Source organism: Bos taurus, chromosome 1, assembly GCF_002263795.3.
Source record: "Bos taurus isolate L1 Dominette 01449 registration number 42190680 breed Hereford chromosome 1, ARS-UCD2.0, whole genome shotgun sequence".
Classification (NCBI taxonomy): domain Eukaryota; kingdom Metazoa; phylum Chordata; class Mammalia; order Artiodactyla; family Bovidae; genus Bos; species Bos taurus.
Genome location: NC_037328.1, coordinates 130,664,946 through 130,689,691, shown reverse-complemented (window position 1 = coordinate 130,689,691; position 24,746 = coordinate 130,664,946). Strand labels below are relative to the sequence as shown.

Sequence of the window (24,746 nt, the reverse complement as noted above, 5' to 3'; positions counted from 1 at the left end):
CGCAGTGTTATTGTTACAGAACCGTTGAATACAACTTATAAACAAGCCAAGACGGCGTTAAGGGGAGATGCAGTAGGAGGTCACGGAGGCCGGAGAGGATCAAGGCGTCGCCTTCCGGGCTCGGTCCTGGAGGGGCTCAGGCTGCCGCCGCCGAAGGAGCTGGGCTGGCAGAAAGTTGGCTGCTTGTGGAGGCCTCGGGGCTTCACCAGCAGTTCCTGGATGAAGCCCTCTGTGGGGTTTGTGCAGGACTTTAGAAGATCCCTGGCTGTTCTGGCTTCTCTCCTCTTCGCTCTCTAGTTTCAACAATTCACGATGTTGACCTCATTGTCTGCCTCCCTGCGCTGAACAACTCCTCCAAGCGCCCGTCGATCCACTTCTCCACCTCCAGGCTTAGCTGCAGCTCCAGCCGGTCATACTTGCCGGTGACGCGCACGCGTCACTTTTGCAGCGACCCCCTCCACCCCGCCCCCAACCCCGGCCCGCGATGGAGACTGCAGCTTGCTCAGCGTCCGCTCGCCCAGCCGCTGAACTCCTAGAAGGTCCTGGCCCGGCCCCTGCGCCGCGCTGTGCGCTTTCGCCTAGCTCCCGGGGCACCTCTTACGGGTCGTGGCCTTTTTTGGCAAGTTTTAAATTACAAATTCAATTTTTGACGTTAATAAAGGGCTATCCAAACTTCCTGTTTCTTTTTGTGCCAGTTTAAGTAGTTTTTGTCTTTAAGAGAACTGGTCCTTTTCATCTAGATTGCCCAATTTTTTGGCATAAGGTTAATTATAATACTTGATTCCCTTACTATCCTTTTAGTATTTGTCGAGACTATTGTGATGTTCCCACTTTCATTCCTAATATTAATATTTTATGTCTTCTTTCTTTTTTTCCCCCCTTTGTCAGTTTAGCCAAAAGCTTATCAATTTTGCTGACATTTTAAAAGAACCAGTTTTTGGCTTCATTGATTTTTCACTATTGTTGGCCTATGTGCTGTTTCATTAATTACTGCGCTTGTCTTTATGATTTCCTTCCTCGCTTACTTTATGTTTCAAATTGTACTTTGTTATATAATTTCTTGAGGTAGGGTCACAGGTCATTGGCTTTAGATTTTTCTTCTTTCTAATATAAGCATTTAAAGATGTGAATTTTCCTCTTATTTAGCTGCATCTCACAAAATATTAGGTCTTCCCAGGTGGCGCTAGTGGTATCAAACCCATTTCCCAACGCAGGAGACATAAGAGACGTGGATTCAGTCCCTGGATGGGGAAGATCCCTGGAGCGGGAAACAGCAACCCACTCCAGTATTCTTGCCTGGAAAATTCCATGGACAGAGGAGCCTGGCAGGCTACAATCCATGGGGTCTCAAAGAATCAGACAGGACCAAGCAACTTAGCACAAAATATTGTAATTTTAATGTTATTTTATAAAAGATTTAAATATTTTTCAATTTCCCATGTGATTTTTTTTTTGGCTCATGGATTATATAGAAGTGTTTTTTCATTTCTAAATATTCAGTTCTTTCTAGTTACTGTTGTTGAGCTCTGATTTAATTCCACTGTGACAGAGAATATAGTCTGTATAATTTCAATCCTTTTAATTTCACTGCTTAGCACCTGGTGTAAGTAAGTAGTCAGCCATTTTGTGATGCAACGTCCTGCAAATATCAATTAAGTCAAAGTGTAATAGTGTGGCTCACATCCTCTATATCTGTTGATTTTATGTCTGGTTCTACCAATTGGTGAGGGAAGGGTGTTAAAACCTCCAATTATGTATAAAGCATTGTCAGTTCGCTCTTTGCTTAATTTTTTTTAATAGTAGAAAAGGCAGAAAAGGGAAAGAATACCAGATGGAACACATTGAAAGCAAAGGGTGATACAGTAGACTTAAAGCCAAACATGTCAGTTATCACTTAAATACAAAAGGATCAAATTCTATGATTAAAGATAGAGATTTCTAATTAGTTTATTTAAACGACCCAACTTTATATATATGAGACACATTTTAAATATAAGAACACAGATAAGTTGAAAGTAAAAGGATAGAAAAAGATATATCACACAAACAGAAACAGTAAGCACAGAAAGCTGGAGTGGTTATATTCATATTCAAGACAAGGTGAACTCTCAGAGATACAGGGACATTTTATAATAATGGTGAATTCAAGAGACAGGCCTTCCCAGGTGGAGCTAGTGGTAAAGAATATGCCTGCCAAAGCAGGAGACATAAGAGACAAAGGTTCGACCCCTGGGTCAAGAAGATCCCCTGGAGGAGTAAATGGTACCCTACTCCAGTATTCTTGCCTGAAAAATCCCATGGACAGAGAGGCCTGGTGGGCTACAGTCCAAGGAGTCGCAAAGAGTTAGACCCAACTCAAGAGTCTGAGCATACAACACAAACATCAAGAGACAATTATAAATGTGTATGTGCCCAACATCACAGCTTTAAAATCCATGAAACAATATTTGACAGAATTAAAAGAAGGAAGAGACAAACCAATAGTCACAAAACATTTTAACTTTCCTCACAATACCTTAAGAAGAGTGAGACAAAAAATTAGTAAGGATATGGAGTTCTAATCTATAGTATTAATCTTTTTGATCTAAGTGTCATATATAGAATATGATACCTACGAACTGCAGAATGAAATTTATATGCAAGCCCCCATGAAACTAAGAGTATATTTGTTGTTGTTCAGTCAGAATCCGTGTCCGACTCTTTGTGACCCCATGGACTGCAGCATGCCAGGCTCCCCTGTCCTTCACTGTCACTCAAGAGTTTGCTCAAACTCATGTCCATTGAGTCAGTGATCCTATCTGACCATCTCATCCTCTGTCGCCCCCTTCTCCTCCTACCCTCAATCTTTCCCAGCATCAGGGTCTTTTCCAATGAGTAAGCTCTTCAGATCAGGTTGCCAAAGTATTGGAGCTTCAGCTTCAGCATCAGTCCTTCCAATGAGTATTCAGGGCTGATTTTCTTTAGGATTGACTAGTTTGATCTGCTTGCAGGCAAGAAACTCTCAAGAGTTTTCTCCAGCACCACAGCTCAAAAGCATCAATTCTTCAGTGCTCAGCTTTCTTTATGGTTCAGCTTTCACATCTGTACATGACTACTGGAAAACCATAGCTTTGATTAGGTGGACCTTTATTGGCAAAGTGATGTCTCTGCTTTTTAATATGCTGTCTAGGCTTGTCATAGCTTTCCTTCCAAGGAGCAAATGTCTTTTAATTTCGTGGCTGCAGTTAGTGTTCACAGTGGTTTTGGAGCCCAAGAAAATAAAGTCTGTTAAAGCTTCCACTTTTCCCCTTCTAATTGCCATGAAGTGATGGAACTGGACGTCATGATCTTAGTTTTTTGAATGTTGAGTTTTAAGCCAGCTTTTTCACTCTCCTCTTTCACCCTTATCAAGAGACTCTTTAGTTCCTCTTGTCTTTCTGCTGTTAGAATAGTATCATCTAAATATCTAAGGTTGCTGAAATTTCTCCTGGCAATCAGCTTATCATTCATCCAGGCTGGCATTTCATATGATGTACTCTGCATGTAAGTTAAATAAGCAGGCTGCCAATATACACCCTTGTCTTACTCCTTTCCCAATTTTGAGCCAGTCAGTTGTTCCATGCCCAGTTCTAACTGTTGCTTCTTGACCTGCATACAGGTTTCTGAGGAGGCAGTAAAGGTGGTCTAGTATTCTCATCTCTTTAAGAATTTTCCACAGTGTGTTGTCAATTAAGCAAAAGTAGATGTTTTTCTGGAATTCCCTTGCTTTCTCTATGATCCAATGAAGGTTGGCAATTTGATTTCTGGTTCCTCTGCCTTTTCTAAACCCAGCTAGTACATCTTGAAGTTCTCAGTTCACATACTGCTGAAGCCTAACTTGAAGGCTTTTGGGCGTAACCTTACATATGAAATGAGCACAGTATGGCAGTTTAACATTCTTTGGCATTGCCTTTCTTTAAGATTGAAATGAAAGACAGAGTGTGTGCTGGATCATAAAACAAAACAGCATATATCTGAGGATTGAAATTATACAAAAATTTTTCTCTAACCACAATGGAATCAAATGAAAAAAAATCAATAATGAACATACTGAAAATTTCCAACTATTTAAAAATTAAATAGAAAATTCTAAATAATCAATGGATAAAAGAGAAAACCATAATGGAAAATAGAACAGTTTTTAACTGACAAATAAAGAAACCATAACATATTGAACATAAACCTGACATTGTTGTTGTTCAGTCACTCAGTCACGTCCAACTCTTTGCGACCCCATGGACTATAGTACGCCAGGCTTCCCTGACCTTCACTATCTCCTGGAGTTTACTCAAACTCATGTCCACTGAGTTGATGATGCCATCCAACCATTCATCAGCTGTCACCCCATTTTCCTCCTGCCCTCAATCTTTCCCAGCTGACATAAAAATAAATAAAATACAGGAATAGTCATAGGTGTTAGTGAAGTTAAATTAATAATTAATAACTTTTCCACAAAGAAAACCCTAAACCCAAATGACTTGATTTCTACCAAACACCAAAGGAAGATACATTACAAACCAAACAAAAACTTTTTCAAAGACAGAGGAAAATGAAACTTCTCCCTCATTTAAGAGGACAGGATAATCCTGATATCACAAATCAACAAGGGAAGAAAATTACAAGAATGGAATATTTCAGACCTATGTTGCTCATGAATACAGATGCCAACATTCTATTAGCAAAACATTAGCAAATCAAATAATTCTAATAAGGTAGAACGATAATATCTAATGATAAACAAGTTTTATCCTAGGCCTGCAGGGTCAAATATATACATCCATTTAATTAATATCCACAAATCAATCACCATAGTTTGCGGCATTTACTGAAAAAAAAAGGGGAGGACTGCATAATCATCCCCATAGATTCAGAAAAAGCACTTACTCAAATTTAACATCAAATTCAGCCAACTAATATAAAAGAAGTTTCTTAATCTGATGAAGCACATCCTTAAAGAATTACAGTTAAATCACACACAATGATAAAATATTGAATGCTTTAACATCAGGAACAAAACAAGAATTTTACTCTTGTTCTATTCAGCATTGTAGTGGAAGCCCTAGCCATTCCAAAAAGGCAATGAAAAGAAACTAGAGACATAAAGATTGGAAAGGAAGACATAAAAATGTGCTAATTGGCAGACAACATGATTATATTTGTGTAGTATCTAAAAGAATATACAAACTAATAAGTTGACTTGGTGAATACAAGTTCAAAATTAAAAAAAAAAAAAATCTATTGTATTTCTATCTACTGGTCACAAAGTACTAGAAAATAAAATTTAAAAATCAACACACTGACCACAGCAACAAAAATATTTAAAACCTAGGAAAAGCTCTTTAAAAATTATACAAGTCCTCTATTCTGAAAGTTACAGACATTGTCCTAAACAAATAAATTAACAAAACCAACCCACAAACTACAGAAGACCTTACCAAATGAATAGATGTAACATGGTCATATGTTCATGATTAGAAAACTCAGTCATAAACTGTGAACTTCCAGATGTTCAAGCTGGCTTTAGAAAAGGCAGAGGAACCAGAGATCAAATTGCCAACTTCCGCTGGATCATCAAAAAAATAAGACAGTTCCACAAAAACATCTATTTCTGTTTTCTTGACTATGCCAAAGCCTTTGACTGTGTGGATCACAACAAACTGTGGAAAATTCTAAAAGAGATGGGAATACCAGACCACCTGACCTGCCTCTTGAGAAATCTGTATGCAGGTCAGGAAGCAACAGTTAGAACTGGACATGGAAAAACAGACTGGTTCCAAATAGGAAAAGGAGTACATCAAGGCTGTATATTGTCACCCTGCGTATTTAACTTATATGCAGAGTACATCATGAGAAACTCTGGGCTGGAAGAAACACAAGCTGGAATCAAGATTGCCGGGACAAATATCAATAACTTCAGATATGCAGATGATACCACCCTTATGGCAGAAAGTGAAGAACTTAAGAGCCACTTGATGAAAGTGAAAGAGGAGGGTGAAAAAGTTGGCTTAAAGCTAAACATTCAGAAAACGAAGATCATGTCATCCGGTCCCATCACTTCATGGCAAATAGATGGGGAAACAGTGGAAACAGTGACAGATTTTATTTTGGGGGGCTTTAAAATCACTGCAGATGGTGGCTGCACCCATGAAATTAAAAGACACTTACTCCTTGGCAGGAAAGTTATGACCAGCCTAGACAGCATGGTAAAAAGCAGAGACATTACTTTGCCAACAAAGGTCCGTCTAGTCAAGGCTATAGTTTTTCCAATAGTCATGTATGGATGTGAGAGTTGGACTATAAAAAAAGCTGACCACCGAAGAATTGATGCTTTTGAATGTGGTGTTGGAGAAGACTCTTGAGAGTCCCTTGGACTACAAGGAGATCCAACCAGTCCATCCTAAAGGAGATCAGTCCTGAGTGTTCATTGGAAGGACTGATGATGAAGCTGAAACTCCAATACTTCGGCCACCTGATGCGAAGAACTGACTCATTTGAAAAGACTCTGATGCTGGGGAAGATTGAAGGCAGGAGGAGAAGGGAATGACAGAGGGTAAGATGGTTGGATGGCATCACTGACTCAATGGACGTGAGTTTGAGTAAACTCTGGGAGTTGGTGATGGACAGGGAGGCCGGGTGTGCTGCAGTCCATGGGGTCACAAAGAGTCAGACATGACTGAGCGACAACTAAACTGACCTGAGGCAAAGTTTGAAAACAGGTCATGATCTCCCCCCTCTAGCATTAAGCCCTGTATAATCTGATCTGCCCCATTTGAGTGAGAATAAGTGACGTGCTTTTAGCCAACAGAACATGGAAAAGGTGACAGGCTATCACTCTTGTGATTATGTTGTGATAAATATAGGCAGTCCTCACTTTGCACAGTAGTGTAGGACAAGTTGAAACTGTTCACAGCGACTTTAATAACCTTAGCCTTAATAATAATCTTAATCTTAATAACCTTAATAATCTTAATCTTAAGGAGAAAAATTGTGATTATTCCGTGACCTTTAAAAATGTTTGAGAGGGGACTTCCCTGGTGGCTCAATGGTAAAGAATCTACCTGCCAAGGCAGGAGACACAGGTTCAATACTCGGTCCAGGAAGATCCCACGTGTTGCAGAGCACCTAAGCCGGTACACCACAGCTATTGCACCCACGGAAATTATTGAAGCCCACAAGCCTAAAGCCTGTGCTCCACAACAAGAGAGCCCACTGCAATAAGCCTGTGTACCATAACAAGTGTTGACCCTGCTCACTGCAACTAGAGAAAGCCTGCACATAGCAACGAGGAGCCAGCGCAGGCAACAGTAAATAACTAAATCTGGAAAAGACATAACAGCATAGACATATTATTTTAAAAAGAAGTTTGACAAAGCATTAAAATCTTCCTTGAAAGTGAAAGTGTTAGTTGCTCCGTTGTGTCCGACTCTGCGACCCCATGGATTGCAGCCCTCCAGGCACCTCTGACCATGGATTTCTCCAGGCAAGAGTACTAGAGTGGATAGCCATTCCCTTCTCCAGGGGATCTTCCCAATCCAGGGATTGAACCCAGGTGTCTTGCTCTGCAAGTGGATTCTTCACTGTCTGAGCCACCAGGGAAGCCCCAACTCTTCCATACTGTTAATTATAAATATGTCAGGAAATGAGAAAAATAATAAAATTAATATGGATTCAGAACATTGCTATTTAAAATAGCAGAGACATTAGCAGTATCTACTAAGACTAAAAATCCACATATCCTATTACCAAGCAATTCCACACAAGACCAAGAGAATATATGTCTACCTAAAATATTTAGGTTGGTGCAAAAGTAATTTTGATTTTTGCATTATTAAACTTTGCTGTTTGACATTGGAATACATTCTTAAATAAATGTTGTTATGTTATACATCATTTTAATGTGCATTTCTCACTTTTGCTAATTTATTTTTTGCTAATGATTTATTATTTGATGTTTAATTTATATTTATTTTAGACTAGGGAAATGTTAGACAAAAAAGCAAATTTGAGCACTTTTCTTATATTCGAGTTCAAAATGGGTCATAAAGCAACAGAGACAACTCACAACATCAACAACATGTTTGGCCCAGGAACTGCTAACAAACGAACAGTGCCGTGGTGGTTCAAGAAGTTTTGCAAAGCAGACCAGAGCCTTGAAGATGAGGAGTGCAGTGGCCGGCCATTGGACGTTGACAGTGACCAGTTGAGAGGATCATCGAAGCTGATTCTCTTATAACTACATGAGAATTTGCCAAAGAACTCAACGTCGACCATTCTATGGTTGTTCAGCATTTGAAGAAAATTAGAAAGGTGAAGGCAATGGCACCCCACTCCAGTACTCTTGCCTGGAAAATCTCATGGATGGAGGAGCCTGGTAGGCTGCAGTTCCTGGAGTCGCTAGGAGTCGGACACGACTGAGCGACTTTACTTTCACTTTTCACTTTCATGCATTGGAGAAGGAAATGGCAACCCACTCCAGTGTTCTTGCCTGGAGAATTCCAGGGATAGGGGAGCCAGGTGGGCTGCCATCTCTGGGGTCACACAGAGTCGGACACGACTGAAGCGACTTAGTAGTAGCAGTAGTAGCAGTAGAAAGGTGAAAAACCTCAATAAGTGGGAGCCTCATGTACTGACTACAAATCAAAAAATATCATCATTCTGAAGTGTCGTCTTCTCTTATTCTACACAGCAACAATGAACCATTTCTCCATTGGATAGTGATGTGCGATGAAAAGTGGATTGTATTCAACAACCGGCAATGACCAGCTCAGTGGTTGGACTGAGAAGAAGCTCCAAAACACTTCCCAAAGACAAGCTTGCACCAAAAAAGGTCATGGTCGTTATTTGGTGGCATGCTGCCTGTCTGATCCGCTACAGCTTTCTGAATCTTGGCAAAACCATTACATCTAAGAAGTATGCTGAATTGCTAATCCTGCTTGTGATGCCAGCTGTCTTGCTATTCACACTGTCTGCACTGTTTGCTGAACCCAGGGTAGATAAGAGGCTGGAAGAAGACACGAGGAGCCGCAGGAACTGCAGATGTGTTTATTCTCTCCTGGCTGGCACAGCAACCATAACACAGCCTCTCTCCTGGCTGATGCAGCAGCTGTAGCAGCAGCTACAACATAACCATAACATAGCCATAACACAGCCATAACATAACCACGATGCCACCCCAATGTAGCCCCAATGCAACAGCAAAGCCTTACCAGATGGTGCCCATACAGGCGTACTGCACAAAGTAGCCCAACCAAGCAAGCGCATGCACAGTGCCATAAGCGATCTCAGCTGTTACACAACCATGCAAAGTAATTTTTCACAGAACATGGGCCAAGAGGGCATGAGAGCATGGGGCAAGAGTGCCTGGCTGGCACCATCTTGTTAACTTCCCCACATATGCTCAGCAAGTTGATGAGATGCACTGAAAACTGCAATGCCTGCAGCCAGCATCGTCAACAGAAACGGCCCAGTTCTTCACAACAGCACCCAACCAAATGTCACCCAACCAATGCTTCAAAAGTTGAACCAATTGGGCTACAAAGTTTTGCCTTAAGGGCCATATTCACCTGACCTCTTACCAGTCGACCAGAATTCCTTCATCTCAACAACTTTTTACAGGGAAACTGCTTCCACAACCAGTGGGAGGAAGAAAATGCTTTCCAAGATTCATCAAATCCCGAAACACGGATTTTTATGCTACAGGAATGACCAAATTTATTTATTTTTGACAACATTGTGTTGATTGTTATATTTTCTATTTTGATTAATAAAGATGTGTTTGGGCCTAGTTATAATAATTCAAAATTCACAGTCAAAAACCACAATTACTTTGTCACCAACCTAATACAAGTGTAATAATTTTCATAGCAGTTTTATTTATAATAGCAAAAAACTCTTTAAAAATCTACTAAATTTCTGCCTTCAGAAAAATGGATCAATAAATTTTAGCATCTGTTCAATTGTGTCTGACTGTTTGGAATCCAGTGGACTGTAACCCACCAGGCTCCTCTGTCTATAGAATTTTCCAGGCAAGAATACTGGAGTGGGTTGCTATTTCCGTCTCCAGGGGATCTTCCCCACCCAGGGATCAAATCCTCATCTCTTGCAATGGCAGGTGGATTGTTTACCACCAGCGCCACCTGGGAAGCCCAAATTGTACTACATCCATACAATGGACTGTTACAAGGCATTTAAAAATCACACATGCAATAACACAGATTAATATTTAATAACTAAAACATTAAGTTGAGCAAAAAAGCTGTATACACAAAAGTATATATACTATTGGGATACTGTTGGATTTGATTTATATGAAATTTTATATGAATTTTATATGAAATTTATATTTTATTGGCACATCTACCAATGGTAATAGAAATCAGAAGAGTAGTTACCTCTGGACATGAGTGTTAACTGGAAAGAAGTAGGTGGAAAATTTCTGGAGTGATAAAGATGTTCCATATCTAAATCTGGTGATAACACTGATGTATAATTGGTTCAGTTCAATTCAGTTCAGTCGCTCAGTCATGTCCAACTCTTTGTGACCCCATGAATCGCAGCACGCCAGGCCTCCCTGTCCATCACCAACTCCCGGAGTTCACTCAGACTCACATCCATCGAGTCAGTGATGCCATCCAGCCATCTCATCCTCTGTCGTCCCCTTCTCTTCCTGCCCCCAATCCCTCCCAGCATCAGAGTCTTTTCCAATGAGTCAGCTCTTCGCATGAGGTGGCCAAAGTACTGGAGTTTCAGCTTTAGCATCATTCCTTCCAAAGAAATCCCAGGACTGATCTCCTTCAGAATGGACTGGTTGGATCTCCTTGCAGTCCAAGGGACTCTCAAGAGTCTTCTCCAACACCACACTTCAAAAACATCAATTCTTCGGCGCTCAGCCTTCTTCAGAGTCCAACTCTTACATCCATGCATGACCACAGGAAAAACCATAGCCTTGACTAGATGGACCTTTGTTGGCAAAGTAATGTCTCTTCTTTTGAATATGCTATCTAGGTCGGACATAACTTTCCTTCCAAGGAGTAAGCGTCTTTTAATTTCATGGCTGCAGTCACCATCTGCAGTGATTTTGGAGCCCAAAAAAATAAAGTCTGACACTGTTTCCACTGTTTCCCCATCTATTTCCCATGAAGTGATGGGACCAGATGCCACGATCTTCGTTTTCTGAATGTTGAGCTTTAAGCCAACTTTTTAACTCTCCTCCTTCACTTTCATCAAGAGGCTTTTTAGTTCCTCTTCACTTTCTGCCATAAGGGTGGTGTCATCTGCATATCTGAGGTTATTGATATTTCTCCCGGCAATCTTGATTCCAGCTTGTGCTTCTCCAGTCCAGCGTTCCTCATGATGTACTCTGCATATAAGTTAAATAAGCAAGGTGAAAATATACAGCCTTGACGTACACCTTTTCATATTTATTTGGAACCAGTCCGTTTTTTCATGTCCAGTTCTAACTGTTGTTTCCTGACCTGCATATAGGTTTCTCAAGAGGCAGGTCAGGTGGTCTGGTATTCCCATCTCTTTCAGAATTTTCCACAGTTTGTTGTGATCCACACAGTCAAAGGCTTTGGCATAGTCAATAAAGCAGAAATAGATGTTTTTCTGGAACTCTCTTACTTTTTCCATGATCCAGAGGATGTTGGCAATTTGATCTCTGGTTCCTCTGCCTTTTCTAAAACCAGCTTGAACATCAGGAAGTTCACGTTTCACTATTTCTGGAAACCTGGCTTGGAGAATTTTGAGCATTACTTTACTAGCATGTGAGATGAGTGCAATTGTGCAGTAGTTTGAGCATTCTTTGGCATTGCCTTTCTTTGGAATTGGAATGAAAACTGACCTTTTCCAAATGTTAGCAATTTGTTATTTTAAAAACTTGTTGAATGCAGTTGTAGCTGTGCCTTGAGGGAAACCTATAGCTCTAAATGCATATAAGAGAAAAGAGGCTGAAATTAAATTATCTTAACTTCTATCTCAAGAAGTTAGCTAAAAGGAAAAAAACTGAGCAGAGTAAACCCAAAGAAAGTAGAATAATGGAAATAATTAAGATAGAAGCAGGATGATTAGGAAGCAGAAAGACATCCAATAAAGAAAATAATTGAAGTCAAAAATTGATTATTAAAAAGATTAATAAATTTGATAAATCCCTAACAAGACTGATTAAGGGAACAACAAAAAAAACAAAAAGTAGCTAACAAGAATTTAAATGGAACATTATTATAGATCCTACAGCCATTTAAAAACAACATTAGAAGCACTTCTATGCTAATACATTTGAAAATTTAGGTTAAGTTGAAAAATTCCTTGAAAACCATATCACAATTAGTTTTGAAAATGCAACTAATTAAGAAAAGAGGTGGCAAAGAATCCACCTGCAACGAGGGAGACCCTGGTTCGATTCCTGGGTCAGGAAGATCATCTGGGAAAGGGATAGGCTACCCATTCCAGTATTCTTGGACTTGCCTGGTGGCTCAGATGGTAAAGAATCTGCCTGAAATGTGGGAGATCTGAATTTGATCCCTGGATTGGGAAGATCTCCTGGTGGAGGGCATGGCAACCCACTCCAGTATTCTTGTCTGGAAAATCCCATGGACAGAGGAGCCTGGCAGGCTGCAGGGATCGCAAAGAGTTGGACACGACTGAGTGACTAATCACACAGCACATAATTATTAAGGCAGTTTATGTGAAAAATTGAAACTGAAGGACTTGAGATAGAACTGCAGCCAATGTAGAGGTGTGCAGTTAGACAGCCTGCTAGTTTTCCAGAAGGGTGGTGATGACAGAGGGGACTGCCATCTCTCACTTGGTCCCTGTTTCTGCAGAGGCAGGTTTGCCCCTGGGTCAGCACTGGCGTGCATTACATGGAGGTGATTGCAGCAGCAGTCACAGACCTCCAAGCGGGGTTGAGCTGCAGTGTCAGCATGGATTACTGAGAGACTGGTGCCTTTCCATGGCAGGCACTTCTGCTACTTCTGCATCTGCCAATCCTGGGAGAGTCTGTGTCACCCCAGGCGGGAACCTGAGGAGCAATCTCCAGCTGAGTAACAGGACTGGAACTGACAGAAGATTCCAGATCAAAAAAACACAAACAGCATGTGAAACAGAATAATTGGTTTCCAACAACATCATGTATCGGAAGATGCTCCTTAGAGATTCTCTGCTGAAAACTGTGACTGCTGTCTGAGGTCATGGGAGTGATTTTGACTGATCTGGTCAAAGGTAGAAGAAGCTCAAAATTATATTAGGCCCTTAAAGAGTAGGGTGGAATACATTAGGAAAAAATATATGATAGCTAGCCTACCAAGCAAGAAAAAAAAATTAGAACATAAACTTCCCAAGGTAGGAGTTTTGTCTGCTTCACTCACTGCTGCATCTCCTGCGTTCTATATATTGCCTGGTATGAAGACTCTCAGTGAATACTTATTGAATGAATGAACAAAGGAGTCAAATACAAAGGTGGGATTAAACATCAGATTGTAGGAGCTAGGCCTGTTTTTGGAAAATGAGAGGAATCAATTTTTCACAGGTTACAAGATAAAGGAAGGGATACTGGGCAAAAATAAAATTAAAATAGTACCAAAACTTCCAGATCATGTTTCCACACTAAAAAATCCACTAGAGAAGTGGAAATTAAAGAAAACAAATAAACAAATGGGGCCTAATTAAACTTAAAAGCTTTTGCACACCAAAGGAAACTATAAACACTGTGAAAAGACAACCCTCGGAATGGGAAAAAACAATAGCAAATGAAGCAACTGACGAAGGATTAATCTCCAAAATATACAAGCAGCTCATGTAGCTCAATACCAGAAAAACAAATAACCCAATCAAAAAATGGGCAGAAGACCTAAAAAGACATTTCTCCAAAGAAGACATCAGTTCAGTTCAGTCACTCAGTCGTGTCCGACTCTTTGCGACCACATGAATCGCAGCACGCCAGGCCTCCCTGTCCATCACCAACTCCCGGAGTTCACTCGGACCCACATCCATCGAGTCAGTGACGCCATCCGAGCCATCTCATCCTTTGTCGTCCCCTTCTCCTCCTGCCCCCAATCCCTCCCAGCATCAGGGTCTTTTCCAATGAGTCAACTCTTCACATGAGGTGGCCAAAGTACTGGAGTTTCAGCTTTAGCATCATTCCTTCCAAAGAAATCCCAGGGCTGATCTCCTTCAGAATGGACTGGTTGGATCTCCTTGCAGTCCAAGGGACTCTCAAGAGTCTTCTCCAACACCACAGTTCAAAAGCATCAATTCTTCGGTGCTCAGCTTTCTTCACAGTCCAACTCTCACATCCATACATGACCACTGGAAAAACCATAGCCTTGACTAGATGGACCTTTGTTGGCGAAGTAATGTCTCTTCTTTTGAATATGCTATCTAGGTTGGTCATAACTTTCCTTCCAAGGAGTAAGTGTCTTTTAATTTCATGGCTGCAGTCACCATCTGCAGTGATTTTGGGGCCCAGAAAAATAAAGTCTGACACTGTTTCCACATAGAGATGCCTAATAAACACATGAAAAGATGCTCAATTAGGGAAATGCAAATCAAAACTACAATGAGGTTTCACCTCACAACAGTCAGAATCGCCATCAACAAAAAATCTACCAACAATAAATTCTGGAGAGGGTGTGGAGAAAAGGGAACCCTCTTGCACTGTTGGTGGGAATGTAAATTGACACAGCCACTATGGATAATAGTATGGAGATTCCTAAAAACAACTAGGAATAAAGCTACCATATGACCCAACAACCCCATTACTTGGCATATAGCCTGAGAAAACCATAACTGAAAAAGCCACATGTACCCCAGTGTTCACTGCAGCACTATTTACAATAGCCAGGACATAGAAGAAACCTAGATGTCCATCAACAGATGAATGGATAAAGAAGCTGTGGCACATATATACAATAGAATATTACTCAGCCAAAAAAGAAACGCATTTGAGTCAGTTCTAATGAGATGGATGAACCTAGAGCTTGTTATACAGAGTGAAGCAAGTCAGAAAGAGAAAAACAAACATTGTATAGTAATGCATATCTATGGAATCTAGAAAGATGGCACTGATGAACCTATGTGCAGGGCAGCAGTGGGGACAGAGAGGAAGACTTGTGGACACAGGGGGGAAGGCAAGGGTGGGACGAATGAAGAGAGTAGCATGGAAATATACATTACCGTATGTAAAATAGACAGCCTGTGGGAACTGGCTGTATGACGTGGGGAGTTCAAACTCAGTGCTCTGTGACAACCTAGAGGAATAGGAGGGGGTTCAAGGAGGTTCAAGAAAGAGGGGACATATGCATACCTATGGCTGATTCATGTTGATGTATGGCAGAAACCAACACAATATTGTAGAGCAATTATCCTCCAATTAAAAATAAATTATTAATAAAAATAAGTACAGTCAGAATTTGAATTACTAACAGGTATTAAGTGATTATCTACCACAGCAGGTATAAACATTTAATACATCCCAGGAACCTACTCTTCACAATTAAGGAATGAGAGTTGCAGTTTTCCTTCATAATTGTATGGGCCAAAGGAACATTAAGTTCAGTTCAGTTCAGTCACTCAGTTGTGTCCGACTCTTTGCCACCCCATGAATCACAGCACTCCAGGCCTCCCTGCCTGTCCATCACCAACTCCCGGAGTTCACTCAAACTCACGTCCATCGAGTCAGTGATGCCATCCAGCCATCTCATCCTCTGTCGTCCCCTTCTCCTCCTGCCCCCAATCCCTCCCAGCATCAGAGTCTTTTCCAATGAGTCAACTCTTTGCATGAGGTGGCCAAAGTACTGGAGTTTCAGCTTTAGCATCATTCCTTCCAAAGAACACCCAGGACTGATCTCCTTCAGAATGGACTGGTTGGATCTCCTTGCAGTCCAAGGGACTCTCAAGAGTCTTCTCCAACACCACAGTTCAAAAGCATCAATTCTTTGGCACTCAGCCTTCTTCAGAGTACAACTCTTACATCCATACATGACCACTGGAAAAACCATAGCCTTGACTAGATGGACCTTTGTTGGCGAAGTAATGTCTCTTCTTTTGAATATGCTATCTAGGTTGGTCATAACTTTCCTTCCAAGGAGTAAGTGTCTTTTAATTTCATGGCTGCAGTCACCATCTGCAGTGATTTTGGAGCCCAAAAAAATAAAGTCTGACACTGTTTCCACTGTTTCCCCATCTATTTCCCATGAAGTGATGGGACCGGATGCCATGATCTTCGTTTTCTGAATGTTGAGCTTTAAGCCAACTTTTCACTTTCCACTTTCACTTTCATCAAGAGGCTTTTTAGTTCCTCTTCACTTTCTGCCATAAGAGTGTTGTCATCTGCATATCTGAGGTTATTGATATTTCTCCCGGCAATCTTGATTCCAGCTTGTGTTTCTTCCAGTCCAGCGTTTCTCAGGATGTACTCTGCATAGAAGTTAAATAAGCAGGGTGACAATATACAGCCTTGATGTACTCCTTTTCCTATTTGGAACCAGTCTGTTGTTCCATGTCCAGTTCTAACTGTTGCTTCCTGACCTGCATACAGATTTCTCAAGAGGCAGGTCAGGTAGTCTGGTATTCCCATCGCTTTCAGAATTTTCCACAGTTTGTTGTGATCCACACAATCAAAGACTTTGGCATAGTCAATAAAGCAGAAATAGATGTTTTTCTGGAACTCTCTTGCTTTTTCCATGATCCAGAGGATGTTGGCAATTTGATCTCTGGTTCCTCTGCCTTTTCTAAAACCAGCTTGAACATCAGGAAGTTCACGGCTCACGTATTGCTGAAGCCTGGCTTGGAGAATTTTGAGCATGACTTTACTAGTGTGTGAGATGAGTGCAATTGTGCAGTAGTTTGAGCATTCTTTGGCATTGCCTTTCTTTGGGACATTACCAACACATTTAAGGCAGATCTAACAATTCTAAAATAAGTCTATTGTCTTTGAGGACATATATGTATTTATACATTTGGAAAGATAAAATTTTTTTTTAATAATCAAAAAGACTTATTTGGGGACTTCCCCTGTGATCCAGTGGCTAAGACTCTCCACTCCCAATGCACTTGGCCTGTGTTCAATCCCTGGTCAGGGAACTAGGTCTCACACGACACAACAAAGATTGAAGATCCCACAGGCTGCAACTAAGACCCAGCACAGCCCAATAAGCAAATACACAATAAATATTAAAAACAAAACAGAAAGACTTATTCCACAAGTGGCAACATCCATGGATTTATTTCAGGCAGGTGCTGTTAGTGGGAGGTAGAAGTGGGAGACAAGTATAAATAGAATATGGGGCTGGGGGCCTTGGACACTCTTCCTGGAGACCGGGAGAGGCCAGCCACACAAGAGGCTGGATGCTGGTGAATCCAAACAAGAGATCAAGAAAGTCTCACTGCAGTGGTCACCATGACATCCTTCTTTTGCTAAAAGTAAGTCCTATTCTCACTTTTCCTGGCATTTCTCTTTTCATAATTTGAGTGACAGGTCTCATGTCTACTTCTACTTTTGCAGAAAAAACCCTGAGAACTTTGTTCTCTGTGGGCCTCATTTTAAATGCATTTACCCTCTGCAGAGTGACATACTATAGGTGATCAGCTACTTGGAAAACTATAACTTTTTTTCTGATTTTTCTTTTTTTTTGCCTGTCTGGTTCCAACAATTCTAGTGGTTGCTTCCTCCTGTATATACTTCTACCACTTTAATGAGCATTTGGATGTTATTTTGATCTCTCTGTCTTAATAACAAACTATAAAATAATTTCAATATTTAAAACATACCTCATGGAGATTTTGTGGGAGTGATAATGGGGAGCTTTAGTGTTTATATTATCCCCATTTGGGCGGGGGAGGAAAGAAAGAAAAAAGGGCCAGAACTAAAACTAGCTCTGTTTAGATGTCTTTGTACAAATAGAGAAAGAGAAGTGAGGTAAGAAACCCAACAGATAGTACTGATTGTACATGGAGTGCATGAATTTAAACTTCTTCTTCATATACCTCTGTATTATTTGTTAAAGCAAGCATGAATTAGTTTTGTAATTTCCTGAAGCTGAATGAACTAAATGTAACAAATGAGAAACATTATGGTGTTTCCTTAAAAAATTAAACATGGAATTACCCCATAATCCAGCAATTCCACTTCTGGGTATATACCCCCAAAGAATTGAATCAGGGCCTCGAATAGGTATTTGTACCCAAAGTTCATAGCAGCATTATCCATAATAAACAAAAGGTGAAAACAACCCAAGTCATTAGTGGAAAAGATTATACAGAAAAAAATATTATACATTCTTGCTGTAATAAGTTAAACAATACAGACAAAACTAAAGTCTTCCTTGATGACTTTCCTATCTGGACACACAACTTTAAACACACTGAGTCTTACTTAATCCTCATCACCAGCCCATGATTATTATTATTATTTTTTTAATTTTCTTGGCTGAGCCACTCGGCATGTAGAATCTTAGTTCCCTGGACAGGGATGGAACCCACACCCCTTGCATTGAAGCAGAGTCTTAGCCACTGTATTGCTAGGGAAATCCCACCAGCCCTTGATTTAAATATTACTGCAATCTCCATTTTACAGATGAGGAAACTGCCCTGCAGAAAAGGGAATGACTTCCTGGGAGTCAGAAAGCTCTCCCTTCTAGATTTCAACTCGGGCAAACAAATTACTGACTATGCTCTTGCCTCTCCTGCCGAGGTCCAGCCCCAGCTGATCCAGGGTATTCGAAGGGGAGATGGCGTCGGCGACTATTTATTTATTTATCAAATATATAAAGAGTAATAGAATTTCTCCTCTCCTATTCCGGAGATCCTTTAACTGTTTGGTGACTAAATCTTAGGGACTGTCTGATTGGGGATGTTTCCCTCAAGCTCCTAGGAGCGGATGGTCTGATTAGGGATGTTTTTCTTAAACTTTTAGGAGCATCTTTAGCTAAAAAAGACCAATCTTCATCAGAATGGCATCGAACTGCTGTTTCCTCTAAATCTTTTTCATCCTGAGGGGAGAGCTGATCTTTTTTCTCATCCCTAATTTTTACATGCTCATTGGCAGTCATAGCGGCTAGCCATTCATTTAGTTGCCAATAGCTAGGTATAACCTCTTCAGTTTCACTTTTGTTTATAACAGGTACCTTTTCAGATTCGCTTTTCTGTTTAACAGGTGTTTTTGCAACTTCACTTTCCTCTTTAACAGGTACCTTTTCAAATTCTTGAGCTGGATCTAAAGCATCTCTAGTCATGTTCCATAGAGGAAAGGTGTAAGTAGGGATTTTCTCCAAGCTATGATGAGCACAATAAGCTCTTAGCTGTTTCCCCACTTTTTCCCAGATATCTAGGTTAACAGTGCCCTGTTGTAGAAACCAAGGGCAGTGCTCTTGTACAAATGTAAAAAATGATTGGATGGTAGATTTTTTGACTTTGATTTCTCTTTTACTTAATAACTGTAAAATTATTCCTATAAAGAGCTGTATTTCATTTGATTCAGTGTTACCCATGTCAGAAAATTAAGTATAGTAAAAGATTTTGCTTTTAGCTATCAAAAGATTAGGCCTTTTTTGTCAGCCTTTTTAGAAACCGTTTTTTCTCTCTAACTCTTCAACACTTTCAACACTTCCCACTCCTCTCACCCTGTCTATTCTACAGGGGGGTCTGCAGCACCCTAAGTGGGGTCCTATCCGTCCCAAAAACTCAACACTGGGGGAATGGGGTTGGGGACTTACCTTCGAAAAGCCTGTCTTGGGCGCCACCTTCCGAAGATAAAATTGCATTCCTATAGGGTGGATTTTAATGGGTTTACAACAAAGGAAAGAATTTATTACCTTAAGGGTCTAAAGTTACTAACACCAAGGCCACTACTTATTTTTTATACATACCAACTATATTAATTAATACACATTCAAGGATACAATTCAGGGGATGTGGAAACTTGGCAACAAGCATTGGCTCATCAATGAAATCTTTTACTAGTTTATTCTGACAGTTTCTAACTCTCTGAGAGGTTCTAAACTATTTGAATACCTTAAGCTTCCCGTGCCTCTCGAGGCTGGGAGACTGTAAACAATCGTATGCATAGCTGTAGGAGTCCAGGTAAACTTGTCAGGCGAGTTAGAGAGCCATCTGAGGGATTTGGATTTAAACACTCCTAATTGCCCAGGAACTTTATTAATTGGAGCTGTAAGTTAACTCTTTGACAGAGAGAGCGAGATGGTGGTGGGGGACAGCCCCCAGTAAAGTCAGAGGTGAGAGCACAAAGCAATAAAGTAGGCAGACTCTGGTTTTTGGCGGGTAGATGCTCCAGAATATCCGGGGGAACTCCTGAGGCTTGATCCCGCCTTTGCGTATGCCGAGCTTCCTTCCTCATGACCTTTGTCACGAGTGGAATGCCTCACCGGCTCACAGCACTCTCCCTTTGTGTCAAACTCTGGCTGGGTACTGAGGACAAGGATGTAGCCGCTGCCCTCATGGAGTTCTCAGTGTGATAAGAGAGGAGATACAAAATTACTCTAATCTCTCATGGAAATGCAAATGTTAAACTGATGACACCTACAGATCAGAGGCTCTTTCTGTTCTCGAAAAGAGATATTTTTACAAGATATTAAGTTCCTTTTAAAGATGAACTTGAGTTGTATGTAGACTTTTGGGGGTTTTTTTGAGTCTCAACTCAAACATCACCTCCTCAGAGAGCCCTTTCTAAATTACTCAGAATAAAACAGCCCTCTGTCCCATGTCAGTTACTCTCTCTCACACAACTGACTACCTTTCCTCACAGTGTTTTCTTTACCTGCTACTTTCTGTTCTTTATTTGTGTGTTGCTGTCTGTCTTCCCCCACTGGAGTGGCAGCTCTGTGAGAGCAGGGGTCTCATCCATCCTGTTTACACTGAGCCTCCTGTGGTGAGAACAGGGTCTGGCTCTTGGTCAGTGGCTGTATTCGTTTCCAAGGGCTGCCGTACCAAAGTACCACAAACTGGTGGCTTAAATCAATGTAAATTCAGAACTTCCCTTGTGGTCCAAGGGTTAAGAAGCCTCCTGCCAATACAGGGGACACGGGTTCCATCCCTGGCCTGGGAGGATTCCCCATGCTGTGAGGCAGCTAAGCCCAAGTACCGCAACTACTGAGCCTGAGCTCTAGAGCCCAGGAGCTGCAACAAGAGAAGCCTGTGCACCGCAACTGGAGAGAGCCTACCCGCAGTGATGGTGGCCCGGTGCAGCCACAAATAAATACATTAACTTTTAAAAAGCAAACAAAGAAATTTATCACTTATTGGCCTTTTGGCTAAGATCAAGTGTAAAAAACAGAAACTTATTCTTTCACTGTCTTGGAGACCAGCAGTCAAGGTGTTCAATCAAGGATTTCAATGAAGGTGCTGGTGGGACGGTGCTTTCTGGGAAGGCTCTGGGTTAGGCTTCTTTGTCTCTTCCCTCCTAGATCTGGTGGTTGCCCGCAGCCCTTCCCCTTGGTCTGCACTGTATCATTCCAGCCTCTGCTCCTGTCTTCGCATGGCCTTGCTCCCTTTAGACAGCTCCTCTGTCTCTGTCTCCAAATACCTCTCTCTATCAGGACACTAGTCATTGGATTTAGGGCCCACTCTAAGCCAGTATGATCATGTCTTAATGCCATGTACCAAGACCCTATTTTAAAATAAGATCCCAGTCATAGGTACCAGGGGTTAGTACATCAACTTATTTTGGGGGGTAGGGGTGGGGACACAATTCAACCCACAATAGCAGTCAATAAATATACTGAACAAATGAGCTAGCACTCTCTGGAAAAGTGGTACAATACAGTGAACTCTCAAAGGGGTTCTGGCAAAGGCGCTGGAAGGCATTATTCCCCCCAGGTTTTGATCCAACAGAACATAAAATGTCTTTTGCTGTCTGTAGTAACTAAAGTTGTGTGTGCAGTTCAAGGAAAATAATGGCTCCAATGTTCTAGATGGGGTATGGAGTTTTAGTTGCTGTATTATCAATGTTCTTCTATATTTAATTTATGAGTAATGTAATGCCATTATAAATAAAGTTTGGAAAAGAGAGAAAAGAAAATCAACCCTAATCCCACTTCCTTAATGTACGTTAGAGGAAATTTACGTGGAAATCATTCTGGAGAGAGCAAACAGCAAGTACACAAGCCTTGAGTTGTAAACAAGCTTGGTGTGTTCAAGGAGCAGAGAAGGTAGCACAGCGGGGGTAGCCGCATCCTGCCGGGTGCTCCAGATCTAATTTTGGACATCAGCTCCCAAATCAACAAACTTCCTTCTCTGGTAATCTTCCCCAAACACGCTACCTTCCACATCCCTTCCCCAAGCACACTAATGTGGTGGGGAGGCTGTGGTATAGACCTGCTGTGTTTAGAGGGGAGGAGACAATAGATACAATCGGGTACTCTCTCCAAGGCATTTGGAACTAGGATGGATAAGGGTTAAGCAGTCTCTCTGTGGAGCTCTGTGACCCTGGAAGCTGTGAGGAAGGTGCTCCACTTCAGTCAGAGGCAAAAGAGGCAGGTCAGCGACAGAGCAGCAGGGATGCAGAGCCCAGTCCTGCCAGTTAACTCCCCAGTCCACCCATCACAAAAGTCAGCCACATTCCTGCCTCAGGTTCCAGGGAACCTCCCTGCATCCCTATCAAACATCCTCATTCCTTTAGCTCAAGCTGACCTGGGTCAACCTCTAGAGGAGTGTTTTGAGGAAAGGAGTTCTGTGGTCAAATAATCTAGGGAAGTGTTTTAAATCAAATATAATAGCTTTTTATCTGCAGACTTCTCAGAGCCCTTAATAGCATTATGTACATTCAAAAAGGAACTCTCCAAAAATGAACTCAAGTGAGATGCATTGCCTACTTTGACTTCCTAGGTTGTGCTGGGAAATGTAATAACAGGATGCCAAGCTGAGTGGTTTCAGCTTCTGTTTTGGCTGGTCCTGGAAGACCAAGAACGACAGAGGAGGGTCCATCTATTCAGACCACCAGGAACACAGGTGTTGCTAACACATTCCATCACAACAAGTAATTTTATCCAGGAGAGAAGAAGGGAAAAGTCAGACACAGACAGAGAGATAGATACCTGAAGGACTGAGGAAAAGGGAATACAATTACATTGTGCTTGTCATCCATCAGGTCTGACCTTTCAATACAACTATTGAAAGAATGTCAGCAGGCTACAGTCCATAGGGTCACAGTGTTGAACACGACTGAGGTGACTTAGCACATTCGCACAGAACAATTCCAAATCATTTGCCAGCTTCAAGATCACATTCTTTTCATTCCAATCCCAAAGAAAGGCAATGCCAAAGAATGCTCAAAACATCGCACAATTGCACTCATCTCACATGCTAGTAAAGTAATGATCAAAATTCTCCAAGCCAGGCTTCAACAGTATGTGAACTGTGAACTTCCAGATGTTCAAGCTGGATTCAGGAAAGGCAGAGGAAGCAGAGATCAAATTGCCAACATCCACTAGATCATCGAAAAAGCAAGAGAGTTCCACAAAAACATCTACTTCTGCTTCATTGACTATGCCAAAGTCTTTGATTGTGTGGATCACAACAAACTGTGGAAAATTCTGAAAGAGATGGGAATACCAGACCACCTTACCTGGTTCCTGAGAAATCTGTATGCAGGTCAGGAAGCAACAGTCAGAACTGGACTGTTCTGAACAACAGTCTGGCTCCAAATTGGGAAAGGAGTACGTCAAGGCTGTATATTGTCACCCTGCTTACTTAACTTATATGCAGAGTACATCATGAGAAATGCTGGGCTGGATGAAGCACAAGCTGGAATCAAGATTGCCGGGAGAAATATCAATAACCTCAGATATACAGATGACACCACCCTTATGGCAGAGAGTGAAGAAGAACTAAAGAGCCTCTTAATGAAAGTGAAAGAGGAGAGTGAAAAAGTTGGCTTAAAACTCAACATTCAGAAAACTAAGATTATGGCATCTGGTCCCATCACTTCATGGCAAATAGATGGGTAAACAGTGGGAACACTGACAGACTTTATTATTATTATTATTTGAGCTCCAAAATCACTGCAGATGGTGACTGCAGCCATAAAATTAAAAGACACTTACTCCTTGGAAGAAAAGTTATGACCACCATAGATAGCATATTAAAAAGCAGAGACATTACTTTGCTAAAAAGGGTCTGTCTAGTCAAAGTTATGGTTTTTCCAGTAGTCATGTATGGATGTGAGAGTTGGAGTATAAAGAAAGCTGAGCACCAAAGAATTGATGCTTTTGAACTGTGGTGTTGGAGAAGACTCTTGAGAGTCCCTTAGACTGCAAGGAGATCCAACCAGTCCACCCTAAAGGAAATCAGTCCTGAATATTCATTGGAAGGACTGATGCTGAAGCTGAAACTCCAATACTTTGGCCACCTGATGCGAAGAACTGACTCATTTGAAGACTCTGATGCTGGGAAAGATTGAAAGAGGGAGGAGAAAGGGACAACAGAGGATGAGATGGTTGGATGGCATCATTGACTCAATGGACATGAGTTTGAGTAAACTCTGGGAGTTGGTGATGGACAGGGAGGCCGGGTGTGCTGTAGTCCATGGGGTCGCTAAGAGTTGGACACGACTGAGGTACTAAACTGAACTGAAAATCCCATTCCAGTACTTGATGTCCCCACTCTGGCGAGCCTAAAATGTATGTCATCCACAAAATGATTTACTGTCTGAACTTGGAACTCAGCCCTCCACCTGTTCTGATCATTCAGAAAAGATTAGGTAGAAACCATGGGCT

The 24,746-nt window shown here is 41.3% G+C and overlaps 1 pseudogene; it reads right to left on the bottom strand.

Annotated features, from left to right (window-relative positions):
• LOC100335384 (protein phosphatase 1 regulatory subunit 14A-like) lies at window positions 1–19,778 on the bottom strand (annotated as a pseudogene).
• Window positions 19,779–24,746: the final 4,968 nt, after the last annotated feature.